At 37.9% G+C, this 14872-nt stretch overlaps 1 non-coding gene across 1 annotated transcript; it reads left to right on the top strand.

Moving 5' to 3' along the window:
* The first annotated feature begins 8645 nt into the window (after positions 1–8645).
* Positions 8646–8835, top strand: LOC120885934 (U2 spliceosomal RNA). The gene has a single exon (XR_005728731.1). It is a non-coding gene; the product is annotated as a U2 spliceosomal RNA (small nuclear RNA).
* The last annotated feature ends 6037 nt before the right edge of the window (positions 8836–14872 follow it).

Genomic DNA, 14872 nt, shown 5'->3' with positions numbered 1-14872 from the left:
GTTATTCAATAATTACAGCCTAAAGGGAACCACACTAAAAATTTTAGCCAGAAATTTACTCAGTGATGGACAATTTTCAAAATATAAATAAACAGTGTTTAGGAATAGGAAAGGAAGAAGAGTGATATTGTTCAAAGTTGTCAACTCTGCAGGGCAGAACTTTCTCCCGGGGCTCTCCTCCTCCACCCCTGTCCCCGTGGTGTTCCTTCCCACCTTAGCGAGGATCTCAATGGGCTTCTGTTCTCCCCTCCAGTTCTCTTTACTGAAACATGGCCCAGTGGGAAAATCTGAAGTTCTTCTCCATTATGGTAAAAATGATCGATAACTTATGTGTTATGCTTTTTTGGTTCATTCATTTATTCTACAGACTGGATAATGCTTTCATCTAAAGAAACTCTAATGGGAATCTTAGTTGCCAGGCCACCAGAGAATGATGGCTTTTGTCAGTAAATGTGGTGGCACTGAGGGAACATCTTACCAACCCAAGTGAGATCGTAATAGCATAGAAGTTTTGAAGCTATTACTGAAAATATATCAATGAACAGTGGATAAAACTAAATGTTTTAAATATCTTATTTAAAAAAATAGAATTGTGTTCAATCAGTTTGAGTGGCTTCACAAATGGAATCAATATAAAGTGTAATATTTGACACCCCAAGGCTCTCCACCCTGGAGAAGAACACCTCAGTGCCACCACAAGGCTATTTTCACTGTGATGCCAAAACCAGACAGAGACACATAAAAGAAAGAAAATTTCAGACCAATATACCTGATGAACATAGATGCAAAAATTCCCAATTAAATTTTGGCAAATTGAATACAAAAATATATTAAGAAAAATAGTGCACCATGATCAAGTGGGGTTAATTCTAAGGATGCAAGTTTGGTTTAACATATGGAAATCAAGAAACATAATCCATCACATCAATAGACTTAAAGAGAAGAATCTGATTATACCAATTGATGCAAAGTAAGTATTTGACAAAATACAGCATGTTCAAAACACTACAAAAAATAGGAATAGTAGGAACATCCCTTAACATTGTAAGAGCTATCTATGTTAAACCCAAGGTCAACATCATCCTAAATGGAGAAAAATTGGAAGCATTCTCTCTGAAAACAGCAAAACAGGGATGCTCTCTTTCACCACTTCTATTCAACATAGTCCTTGAAACTCTAGCCAGAGCAATTAAACAGAAGAAAGAAATTAAAAGAAAACAATAGAAAAAGAAAAAGTCAAACTATCATTATTTGCTGACAACATGATTCCATACTTAGAGCATCCAAAAAAATTCCACTAGAAAACTTCTAGAACTAATAAATTAATTCAGCAAAATATCAGGATATAAAACCAATACCCATAAATCAAATGCATTTCTATACATCAGTGATGAATCCTATGAAAGAGAAATTCAGAAAGCTACCCCATTCACAATAGCCTCAAAAAATAAATATTGGGGAACCAATCTAACAAGAGAGGTGAAAGACCTCAACAATGAAAACTACAGAACACTAAAGAAATTTAAGAAGACCTTAGAAGATGTAAAGGTTTCCCATGTTCTTGGATAGGCAGAATCACTGTTGTCAAAGTGTTCATACTACCAAAAGTACTGTGCAGATTCAATGCAATTCCAATTAAAATCCCATCATCATTCCTTATAAAAATAGAAAAAACAATCATAAAATTCATCTGGAAAAATAAGAGATCCAGAATAGCCAAAGCCATCATTAGCAAGAAGAGTGAAGCAGGTAGCATCACTATTCCAGACCTTAAACTATAGTACAGAGGTATAGTAACAAAAATGGCATGGTATTGGCACCAAAATAGACATGTAGACCAATGGTACAGAATAGAAGACACAAAGACAACCCACATTAATATGGTTATCTCATACTCCACAAAGGTGCCCAATACATACATTGGAGAAAAGATAGCCTCTTCAACAAATGGTGTTGGAAAAACCGGAAATCCAAAATGAAACTAGAGTTCCGGAGGCAGAACCCACTCGCCCACCCGCCCCACACCCTGGTGGCCCAGGGTTCTGGAGGCAGAGCCATCTGGTGCCCCTGCAGAGAGCCACCCCGTGCTTGGGTTCCTTATTCACCAAAATGTGGCTCCACAGCCCGTCTTTAGGAAACATACAGACTTGAGGCTGCTACCACCATGAAACTGGGATATCACCACTTCTATCTAGAGACAATAATAAGGGCCTGGTAAGACATCACCAAGGTCCCTGTGGCCTGGCTGCACTAGAGTTTTCTCTACTAGGGGCGCTAACAGTTATCTTGTTGCTGAGGAAACTGGGAATCTTGGATGCGGTTGCCTATCTCTTGTTTCTCCTACTAACAGCCAACTTCTTATGATTATCCTCTCACTATACCTCTATAATCTCACATCCTACTTCATAAATATCTCAGCCATCTCTCCAGTCCCCCGTTCCTGTATCCGTAAACCATTATGCAAACCTATTTACTATACAGTTGAAGATAACTGAACTCATCATTTTTGTTTAATAGAAGCTAACTGATATATGGCTGCACGTTGGGTCCATTGAGTGCTATAATATTGATCTCTCCCTTAAAAATGAGGTATTGGTAACTTGTAGGCACACTATAAGACATTAGGGCAGAAGCTGTAATACCTCAGATCTACACGGCAAGAGAGGAAGACACATAGACATCATGAAAAAACAAGGAAGGAAAGTGCCTCAAACAAACCAAGACACTACAACAATAGAATCCATAGATAGTGCAGTAGTGAAATGTCAGAGAAGGAGTTCAGAGTATACATAACTAAAATGATTTGGGAATTACAGAATGACCTAAGTGAGCAGATACAGGCAAAAATCAATCACTCCAACAAAGAGGTAAGAGAGCAAATACAGATTGCAAGAGATTACTTCAAGAAAGAGAAACAAACTGAGAAAAAAACAAACAGAAATTCTGCCCAGTATTAGTGAGATGAAAGAAATAATAAGCCAATTTAAAAACTCAATAGATAGCATCATCAACAGACTAGACCACTTGGAAGACAGAACCTCAGACAATGAAGACAAAGTATACAATCTTGAAAATAAAGTTGACCTCACAGTGAAGATGGTAAGAAACCAGGAACAGAACATCCAACAACTATAGGATACCATCAAATGACCAAATTTAAGATTTATTGGGGTATATGAAGGTTCAGAGATTCAAACCAAAGGAATGCACAATCTCTTCAATGAAATAATATCAGAAAATTTCCCAAGCATGAAGAATGTATTGGAAAACCAAATACAAGAGGCCTATAGGATACCAAATGTACAAAATTACAACAGATCTACACCAAGACACATTATAATGAAAATGCCTACCAATAGAATAAGAATTTTAAAGGCTATAAGAGAGAAAAATCAGATTACTTATAAGGGAAGACCAATTTGGATCTCAGCAGATTTTTTAACCCAGACTCTCAAAACCAGGAGATCATGGAACAACATATACCAAACTCTAAAAGATAATGGATGCCAACCAAGAATTTTATATCCAGCAAAGTTAAGCTTCAAATTTGATGATAAAATAAAAACTTTCCGTAATAAACAAAAGCTAAAAGAATTTATGGAAAGAAAGCCTGCACTACAGAACATTCTTGGCAAAATATTACACAAGGAGGAAATGAAAAACAACAATGATAATCTGCAAAGGGAAGAACTAAAATAAGAGAAAAGCCAACCAAAGGAGAAACCAAGTCAAGCTAAATACCAAAAATGACCAGTAATACAAACCATATCTCAATAATAACCTAAATGTTAATGGCTTAAATTCACCAATCAAAATTCATAGGCTGGTAGATTAGATTTTTAAAAAAGAAAGAAAGAAAGACCCAGCAAAATGAAACTAAACCCTTATCTCTCACCATGTACCAAATTCAACTCAAAGAGGATCAAGGACCTAGAAATTAGAGTAGAGACACTGCAACTAATAGAAGAAAAATTAGGCCCAAATCTTCATCATGTCAGATTGGTCCCCAACTTCCTTAACAAGACTCCCAAAGCATAAGAAATAAAATCCAGAATCAAAATGGACTCAAACTAAGAAACTTCTTTTCAGCAAAAGAAACAATCAATGAGGTGAAGAGAGAGCCTACATTTTGGAAGAAAATTTTTGCCACACGAATGTCAGATAGAGCACTAAACTCCAGGATATATAAAGATCTCAAAAAACTTAACACCAAACAAACAAACAAACAAACAATCCAATCAATAAATAGGCTAAGGAGCTCAATAGACACTTCTAAGAAGAAGACATAAAATTGATCAACAAATATATGAAAAATTGTACATCATTGCTAGCAATTAGAGAAATGCAAATCAAAACTAAGATTTAATCTCACTTTAGTTAGAATGGCAGTTATCAAGAATACAAACAACAATAATTGTTGGCGAGGATATAGGGGAAAGGGCCCACTCTTACCTTGCTGGTGGAACTGCAAATTCATGCAGGCAATCTGGAAATCAGTATGGAGATTCCTTAGAATGCTTGCAATGGAACTACCAGTTGATCCAGCTATCCCACTCCTTGGTCTATACCGTAAAGGCTTAAAAACAGAATATTACAGTAATGCAGCCACTTCAGTGTTTATAGCAACACAATTGGAAATGTGGAACCCACCTAGTTGCCCTTCAATAAATGAATGGATAAAGAAAATGGTACCTATACACAATGGAATATTACTTAGCATTAAAAGAAAATAAAATTATGGCATTTGCAGGTAAATGGATGGAGCTGGAGAATATCATTCTAAGTGAAATAAGCCAATCTCAAAAAAACAGGGACAGAACATTTTGTCTGATAAGTGGATGCTAATCCATATAGGGGATGGATTGGATAACTAGAGAAACTTTGGATAAGGCAAAGGAGAGTGAGGAGAGGAGAGGGGGTAGGAAAGACGGTAGAATGAGATGGACATCATTACCCTGGGTACATGTATAATTGCACGAATGGTGTGACTCTACTTCATGCACAACCAGAGAAGTAAAAAAGTCTGCTCCATTTGCATACAATGAATCAAAGAGTTTTCTACTGTCATGTATAACTGATTAGAACTAATAAATAAATTTTTAAAAAAACCGAGCATAATAGTTGGGAAGTTGGGAAAATGAACAAGAATTAACATTCAGAAGATCACATGCATTTTACATGAGGCAAAACAGGGGGAGAACCCTGAGGTTCTTGAAGGATCTGGTAACTCAAAGCCTTTGCTCTCAGGTGCTCCAGACATTTGAGAAGGAAGCAAGCAGGGGAAGGTTAGATGACTAGAAGGTTACTGGCAACCTTTTGTGAAGATAATTCCAGAAGATCTTATTCTCATAATAAAGAATAAAGGTCTCAATGTTTGGGAAATTGGACCATGCTACCTGTCATCTCTCACCACTACCCCTGCTCCAGTCCTGGGTTTTTGTCCTTGAACCTCACAATTTGAAACACTCTTAACACTCTCCACACCTCCTCTAGTTAACACTTGCTAATCCTTCAGATTAGCAATGGATACATCTTCTGAGACACCACTCTGACACCACTGACTGGAAAAGCTTCCCTGCTCTCACAAACCCTCTACTTTGCCTCAAAACACACTGCCCCTAGTTTGGAATTATGTGTTCATATGGCACTTGGCAAATCCTTGTCTCCCCCACTGTTCTGTACACACCACAAAGGCAGACCTACCTTTGTGTTCCCTGGTGTCAAGCACAATGTTTGGCACATAATATGCACTCAATAAACGTTAAGTGATTATGTGAAAGAGTGAATCAATATCCTCATCAAGACAGTTCAGGAGACTCAACAAGATGTTCAACTTTGAGGAAATGACCTCATCTCTCTCAACTTCAGTTTCCTTATCTCTAATATGGCATTAATTCTAGCACTTATTTCTGAATTTGTTTTAGCAGTTAAATGAAACAATGTATGCAATTGCTAAACACAAATTTAGCACCCAGAACACCTAGTCAATGGTTATTATTATTATTAAACCCAGACGCCCTCGACCACCAAGCCACACGCCCAGTTCTTTTTTTATTTTATTTTTTGTATTTTGAGACAGGATCTTGTTAAGTTGCTTAGGGCCTCATTAAGTTGCTGAGGCTGTCTTTTAACTTGCGATCCTCCAGCCTCAAAGCTTATTGTTAATGTTATTACTTACATTTTTGCACCAGCTTTCTAATCTAAAAACTGATATCTTTGAAGATTCCTTCTGGCTTTAAACAAGCCATAACTTCCACCTAATCCTAGAAGAAAAGTTCATTGTTCTCAGGATTTGTCAACCTGGCAAATTTAACTATCAATACATTAACCTTTTTTTTTTTCAGTTAAAAATTCTACAAGAACCACCCACGATTCATCAACTTATAATAATATGCATGAATTTAAGGCACAACAATAATTATTTTATAAACTTGCATTTAATGTATCAAAATCTTCATTTTTCTCACAAGTTTCTGGGAAGTGGGAAGAAAGGATAATTTGGAATTACAAAGTTCCTTTTTATCTGCAGTCCTAAAGAGGAGTATGTTTTTTTCCTTTTGTTGATCTAACAACAGGGTAGATATATTGTGAAAGCTAAAATATTAAACAGAGACTTTGCTGCAATTTACTCACTTCGTTATGTATCTTTCTGGATTTCGATGCATGTGAGGGAAGTAATATTAATAACCTAGTAATTGAGAAAACTATATGAAACCTTTTACCTGAAATGAAAACTGTTATCTTTGGTGATCTCATAACATGTAATGGAGAGTTTTAAGTCCATTTTATGCATGATAAAGTTGAGGCATGATAAAGTTGAAGGAAGATACTTACTTAAAAATCCCTACTTGCTAACCGGGCCCCAAACCAATGCCAAGGAAGCTCAAAGGTTTAGGCCTCGGATCACTTTGCTTTGCTTATCTGCCAAGTCCTATAAGCGTGAGCTATACTTTGTGTTTGTTTCCCATAAATACACCCTTATTGATAATGTCAATAAAGTAAATTTCATCACCCACTTGGAATGGCTCCGTCTTTGTGCCGGCAGTGTTTTGCCTTCCAGAAGAACAGAACAATGCACCATAGTTTGCAAGTGCCTTTCATTTGTCACTGGGACCTTAGCTATTTGGATCACACTTCTTCCTTCCCAGACCTTAGCAAATAAAACATTTTTGTTCAAGTAATTGTCTCCGTAAGGCAAGCAATTGCAATGGGAAGCACCTCCTACCAAATGTTATGTTTTCAGTGTTTAATTTTAGATTGACCCATGCTGTCTAAAGATGTTTGAATGACATCTGAAGCTAAAGCCAGACAAGATGTCAAGGAAAAAATTGTATTAAAACTAACATTGTTTGTATAAAACTTTATAGTTTGCCAACTTTCAATACCAGAAAGTTATTGGACTTTATGAAATTTGGTGAGACAGCTATGAGGGCAGATCTCATTATTTCCATTTTATAGTTGAGGGAAATGAGTCCCACCAAGATTTTTTACTTAAAATTCTATGCTATAGTTAATACCATAAATCTCCTGAATACTTCTATTATTACTTTTACCATCCGAAATCAAATGGGCATTTGCCTGAACTCCCATTCATATAAGCAATCAGACAAATCAGAATTGGAATGACCTACCAAAATTTGCTTAAAATAGATTTAATTATTATTTTCCAGACATGATTTGGACAAGTTATTTTAAACACAATTGTACAACAGCAAAACTCCACAGGGACAATGAACACTCCATAGGCTTCTAACTGAGAAAGTTAATTCAGAATAGACCCTGTTACGGTGTCAAAATGAAACAATGGCTGGGCAAGTTCCATTACTGTTCCACAAACAAAACTGAGGAAATGGGAGAAGAAAGAAGAAAAGTAAAGCATATTTATATACTGGAAAGCTAGAGCTCTGACAGGAAATTCCAAGTGAAAGGTCCCACCAGTGCCCTAGAACTTGACCCTGAAGTCAAGGAGCTTTTGCATGACCATCTCCAAACAGGCATGTGGCTGCCATGTTTATAGACCCCAAAACCCGAAAGAGCAAGAGCCAGCTTTCCCACATCCTTCCCACACCCTGAAACCTGGCCCTTCCATCAGCAGGGCAGCCTACCTCCTTTGCCCACAGCCTTGTGGACTGCCTCTTTGCCTTCACACTTTTGTGGCCCTTACACAAGCCATCTGCTGATCCCTGCCTTACTGGGGATCAAATAAGTGTTTGTGCCTATTGACTGGTAGACAAATTGAAGAGACATGCTGTGTGCCTGACATATAGCAGATGATCCCAAACTTAACTACATAAGAATCACTTGGGATGCTTATTTACAGCACAGGTTTCTAGATCCTACCTCTGGAGATTCTGACGTACTAGGTTTGTGATGGAGCTCAAGATACCCGGAATCTAATCAGACACTCCAGGTGATCTTGAGATGGAGAATGCAGGCTCATTTTCCCTTCTAGTACTGGAGAGTGAGTTCAGGGTCTGTGCTTGCTAGGCAAGTGATCTACCACTAAGCCACATCTCATTATATTTTGAAAAACACAATGGTGATTGCTAAATAATTAAAAGAATTAAAGAACTATGGTATCATGAATGGATATCAATTGTCTTACACTAAAAGTCACAGGACACTTGTTAAAAATACTAATTCCCATTACTTCTGGGCCTTTGGGCTAAGGTCAAGTGTAGTAACTGTTTTATCAGTTTAATATCTGATATGTCCTCTATCTTAGGACAATATATTAAACTGACTTTTGGAGCAGGAAGATGGAATAGGAGCTTGCTCTGTCTGCTCCATGCATCTACCTGGTATTGAAGTACCTCCAGGAATGGTGCAACCCATCATGGGGAATTAAAAACAAATACTAATTCCTAGACCTACCCCAGATCTCAGAATCAATCTGAAGGAAAGACACTGGGGATATAAATTATTAAACAAATGTCCCAAAGAGGTTTCTGAGGTAGTCTTTTGGGGACTACTACCCTAGTTTATTGTCTCTGGAGTCTTTACAATACTCATTTCCTGTTCATTGAAGCAGTAACTTGATGTGGCTACATCAAGTAGGTACCAAAGATCCTATTGTCTCCATAAAACTGCTCCATTTTTGTAATACCATTTTAGAGAAAATTTGATCTCTCAGTCATATGTCAAAAGATACTTCTGGAAAACAACCTATAACTATTGATGTGGATGGTTTTTAATATTATCAGGTAGGTCTTCAAACTATGTAATAATTGTTGCTTGAGCATCAACCACTCAGAGTGGATAAACAGTATGATATGAAGAAAACCAGCATTTATTGTATAAAAATCAGCCCCCAGTATACTTTAAATGATGGCTTTTCCATTGTGTAAGCTTAATGGAACTTGGAAGGTTCATGTATTTCTAACATTTCCTACTTTATCTCTCTCACCCTCCTTATAAGGGCTTGAGATTGGTAAATATCTTCAAGGTAATGCTTGATAATTTTTCTGGAGTTTGGTTAATATATCTTTCTCCATTTAATACTCCATGCCCTGACATCTTATTTCTTACCAGACAAGAAGTTTTCAAATGTGCAGGCCTATTGTGCCTGGGGAAAAATGTTGAACTTTTGCCTTTGTAATAAGATATGCTCCAATTACCAACTTTAGCAATTTAATATAGTTGAATAATAACTGAATGGGGCACTTTGTCACTCAGTCATTATTCAAGCCCTTACTGGGGGTGAATGAGGAGTTGCTGGAGGTCAGCCTATTCCTGGGGGAGCTCAGCCTCACAAATCAACGCTGAGAATTTTTTAAAAAATCATGTTATAATTTTTTTAAATTCAGGAAATACAGGTCAAATTATGGATTTATACAAAACTGTAAGAAGTCAAGCTCAATTTTTTTAAATGATAACAGTGTGTTTAGTGTAATTTTTATATTTGGAAAGTGTGGTGGACGGATAAAGCAATCAACTGGATAATTCAATCTAAGAAGTGCTTTATGAGTGGAGAAAATCCTGATAGATGAGCTCATTTTCACATGGGCCAGAGGTATGTGAAAATTTTCACTCACCCTACATGGCACATAACCTCACATTCAGAAGATATTCCATTGTCCATTACAAGGTTTAAGCACCTGAATCATGCTTTGGTGTGCACAACACATTTTTGCTAAGAATTGTAAAGTCTCCTGTCTATATATGAGCTTGAAAAAGTCAAGAGTTTTTATTTGTTTGTTCTAGTCTTATGTTTGAGTTTTTTTTTTCCTTATTTTTTTTTTCAGATGTCCTACAGGCCACTTTTTTTCTGGCTGTGACAAAGGCTCATTTGCCACTTTATCACAGTCAGGCTTTGTTTACATACTTAGTATACACACCTAAGATATACTGAGGTCTCATGAAAGTTAGTCAAGAAAAAATCCAAGTGGCCTTGCAGCCTTCGGAAACTAATATGTGGTCATTTAGGAAGGCTGCCTCCCCCTCTGGAAGGAAACTTTGTTGGGATGAGGCTGCACCACAATTTCAGGTCAGAAACAAGCCACCTCGGTGTGAGGACAGAAGACATTTCTCAGAAAAGACGTGGTACACTTCCAGAATACCCATGCCCTGATTCCTGTGATCCCACATCCTCATTTTACTCTCTGTGTGGACATGACTACCCAAGAAGTTGTAGAAATTTCCTCACCTCAAATCTCTGCTGCTAGAGAAGGACCACACTTGCTGCCTGCACCAAAAGGATACTTCCCAGGGATGTTTAGAGGACTCAGGAGACTGGGTCAAGGAGTTCTAGAACAAGTTCTAAATGGCATAGGAGGCCCTGAGAGAGACAGATTTCATGGGAGTGCCTCATTGTTGTTCACCTCCTCTTCTCCCAGCACTGCACTTTAGGGCAGTCCCAGGGGGGTCTGCTATAAGCCAAAATCAGATTAAGGGATCAACCCGAGACCTGCTCCTTGTTGATAGAGTTGTAGTCTTTTTCCCCCACTTCTAGGGTGTCGTGGATACAAGTGCTGTGAACAGGGTCAATATTCAGTACGGTAGATGTGTGTCTTAGATAGCAGTGTCCATTCAATGAAATACTCCTAAAAGTCACCTTAGTTATAACGGGTGACTTTTTGATATACCTGGATATTACTGTAAATCAGAGAAAACTTTTCCTAAAGCACTCATTTTTTTCTCATAGAAGAGTCTTGTTAGAGCCCCATGGCAGGCATCTTTCTCTACATCTTTGTCAGAGGTCCAGATTTGCCTCAGATTTCAGCTCAGGAGACAGCCCTGCTTACCCAGACTCAGCAGTCATAACCCGAAGAATACTCAGCCTTTGTTTCAATGGAACCGGTATCCCCTTCATTGCCTTAGCCCACCATGAACTGGATCTTAGAAAAGGCAGACAGGTGCTCCACAGTGGAACTGCCAGGAAAACTTGAAGCCATATTTTTGCAAATGGGAGCCTCTATCAACACCATATGCCCCTTGAAAAACTTCTACAATTAGCTTAATACTGTCATCCATTGTGTTCAACCTGTGAACTTACCTGACTCCTCAACTTCCCTCATTTTGAGTCCAGTCTGATGGCCACTCTACTTCTACAAGCACTAGCAACCCAGGTTTGTCATTCTAACCCACCCATCTTACCATTCCTGGGGCCATCTTTAGTCTTTGTTCTTGATTTTATATACCCTGATTTTTATGGTCCAGTGCACTATAGCTCATTATTCTGGCTTAACACAGGTCTGCTAGCTCATCCCAGGCCCATGCCCATCAAGAAGGCCTAACCCTGTCCTAGGCCTTTGTTCTGGCTCAGGGCCTCCAGCATCTGTTGCACAATTGGGCACCACAGGGAACACATGACTACCATCCACAAAGACAAAGATGGAAAATATGAGCCATCCATTTGGCAACAATATTGGCACCTTCCTCCATTCATTCTGCCAAGCCCTGACCAGAAAGATCTTGGCCTGTTTTCTGCCCAATGCGGTCAGTCCAGACTCAGGGTGGCTCAGGTCATAGTGGGTAGAGTCGGTTCTAATAAGATTTATGCATGCAAGTAAAGACAGAGAAGGGGATCCAGACTCCTTATCAGCTTGTGCCCATGAGACCCAAGCTAAAGGGAAATCTAGAAACCTTGCATGAAATAAAACAGAAAAGCTTTTTTTTTTTTTCCAATTTAGAAATTGACCAAAAATAAACATTACATTTTGCTTTTCTTTTCAGTTTGGTTTTCATGGGAAAAACTAAATGTGTTTTTGTCCATATAAAAAGCATGTACCATATTTTTCCAGGAATAAGGGAAGCAGGGAAATAAGTGAAGAGTATGAAGTAAATGGAGAAGGATATACATTATTAAGGTGGTAAAAGCTGTGTCATTACTGCATACAGAGTATTAATTCTGTAGCCCAACTGATTTCAAAAGCACCTTAAAGAAGCCAGGAAGAAAATTAATCATTTGCATATACATTTATCTCATTTTATTCTCCTTCTAATTATTTCAAGTGAAGTGTTATTTCCCCTACCTTGCCAATGAGGAAACTGAGGCAGCCTTAAAAATGCTAAAGGATTGGCTGGGCGCTGTGGCACACACCTGTAATCCCAGTGGCTCTGGAGTCTGAGGCAGGAGGGTCATGAGTTCAAAGCTAGCCTTAGCAAAAGTGAGGTACTAAGCAACTCAGTGAGACTCTGTTTCTAAATAAACTACAAAAAAGGCTCAGTGGCTGAGTGCCCCTGAGTTCAATTCCTGGTACCAAAAAAAAAAAAAAAAAAAAAGTGCTAAAGGATTATTAAGGTCACAAAACTAACAAGGGACTGGGTTAGAAGTTGATCATGGTCCACCAGACATCAAAGCTCACAATGGCTCAAATTGTCATTAATTTAGACAACTGTCTTCTCCCTGAAGTGTATACCAAAAGAAATTTAACAACATTCCAAGACAGTGTCATCAGGGAGAGACTGGTCAAGTTACCATTGAAAGAGTCCTTCCAGTTGTTTCCCAAAACCAAGAGGTGAAAGGTGAGTTTTGTAATTGGTTCATTTTTAATAGATGGTTTGTTTTAAGTTGCCTAGCCTGATGATGCAATGATCAAGGGAATGAGCTTGATTTGAAGATAGATTTCTGATCTTCTGGGAAGTGTTTCCACTTTAATAAGCTTCGATTCTCCAAGGAAATTCCTAAAGATGGTCAGTCACAATCCACTGGGGCTACCAGGAATCTGTAAATACTCTCATGGGTGTGTACACACACATACAGGAATAGATAACTTCTGTAGTCACTGAATGCTTTGAGAGCAGGGAGGGGATTGCAGGGAGAAAAACCTCCAACTTGGGGTCAATGGTTGGAGATCCACAAATTAATTGACAATAGGCAGAGGAAGAAGAAAAAGACAAGGTTTATTTATGCACACAGGCAGAATGCTCAGTAATGTATAACTCACTCACTGGCCAGAGATTAAAAAGTTTATATACCAAACTTAATGGGAGGCAGGGGCATAGGAAGGTAAGGAAGATTCCTTTAGGCTTTTTGATGCTAATACAAATGGGGAGTCTTTATCCATGGTAGCTGATTTTGCAGAATTTCCTTGGAGGAAGGTTATTGACAGCTGCATTTTCTGGGGCCTCTAGTCAGATCAAATATTTTACATGAGGTTTCTTTGTGAATCTTCTTTAGTTCAAATGTTTTTTTTGTTTCAAGATTTTTCTTTTCCAAGTTGGTCCCTACATTTTGCCCATTTGAAATAATTCTGGGATGTTTTACCCAAAACAAACAAACAAACAAAAGCCCACTAGTTTTATTGTTGTGGAAAGAGATTCAAGTTAGAAGTTGTGAGAAGACACCTGCAAAGGGAGAAAGAAACAAAAGATTAAAACACTGGACCCAGTTTATGAGTCCAGAGGGTGGCCGGTTAAGAATGTTCCTAATGATGTGGGGTTTGAAGCTTCCGCAGTGGGGCTGGCAATGGAAATGTTGTAGTCGTGGCTATTTGCAGGAGCAGACATGGAAAATGTAGGTGTTTCCCATCATCCTGAATTATTGTATAATAAATCCTTTAAAGTTATATCATGTCATTCAGCTTTAGCTTGCAGGGATTCAGGAAAAGGGCAGTTTTGATTCTCAGTGATGCCCAGACAGGAGAGTAGGAGAAAATCTTAAAATACTAATTACTGACAAAATGTGCGAGATGATCCAGTTTACAATGAAGTAAAAATAAATAAATAAATAAATAGTTCCAAGATAATAAATGGGTCTAGAATCTGATAACTATAGTTTTCCACTGAAATATAAATTTCTCTCTACAGTCAGCCCCATTTCCATTAAAAATAATCAAATTAAGATTACTTTTGTTTACAAAATAAGCTGGTCTCATTAAATTTGGCCTGATCATTGACATAAGGGCAGAAAGATGACTGACTCCTTAGGTGTTTTAAAGCTTGCTTTGCTGAAACTTTTATGAGAAATCTCAGATTGGACTTTTTAAAGGCTTTTATAGCTTGGAAGCCAAGTCAAGAATCTGCATCAGACTTCATCTGCATCAGACTTCATAGAGATTAGGGTGAATTCCCTCCTCTTGAAGATCACGAAATTTTCTGGGCCTGCCGTAAAGTGATATTCATTATGCATCTTTAAGGGTTAGAAATCCTGTAAGCCAGTTACCAAACCAGTTTTTCCAAGACAGCTTTGTAAGTGTTGGCTCCATAAAGTCAACTTTAGTTCCTGTATGTCTGGTCATGTCTGTTTCTCTGCACATCATTCTCAAATAAGACATTTCAATCAAAACCTTGTTAGTGTAACTAATTTTCCTAATTATGTCCTGTTACAAGAATAAAACATTTGTATTGAACTTATGTCAAAAACTTTTTAGCAAATTTTCATTTGCCATGAAAATAAGAATATTTAATTTGGGTTTATGAATTCTAGGGA

The sequence above is a fragment of the Ictidomys tridecemlineatus genome, chromosome 1 (assembly GCF_052094955.1).
Source record: "Ictidomys tridecemlineatus isolate mIctTri1 chromosome 1, mIctTri1.hap1, whole genome shotgun sequence".
NCBI lineage: Eukaryota > Metazoa > Chordata > Mammalia > Rodentia > Sciuridae > Ictidomys > Ictidomys tridecemlineatus.
This window is presented reverse-complemented; position numbering and strand designations above follow the sequence as displayed.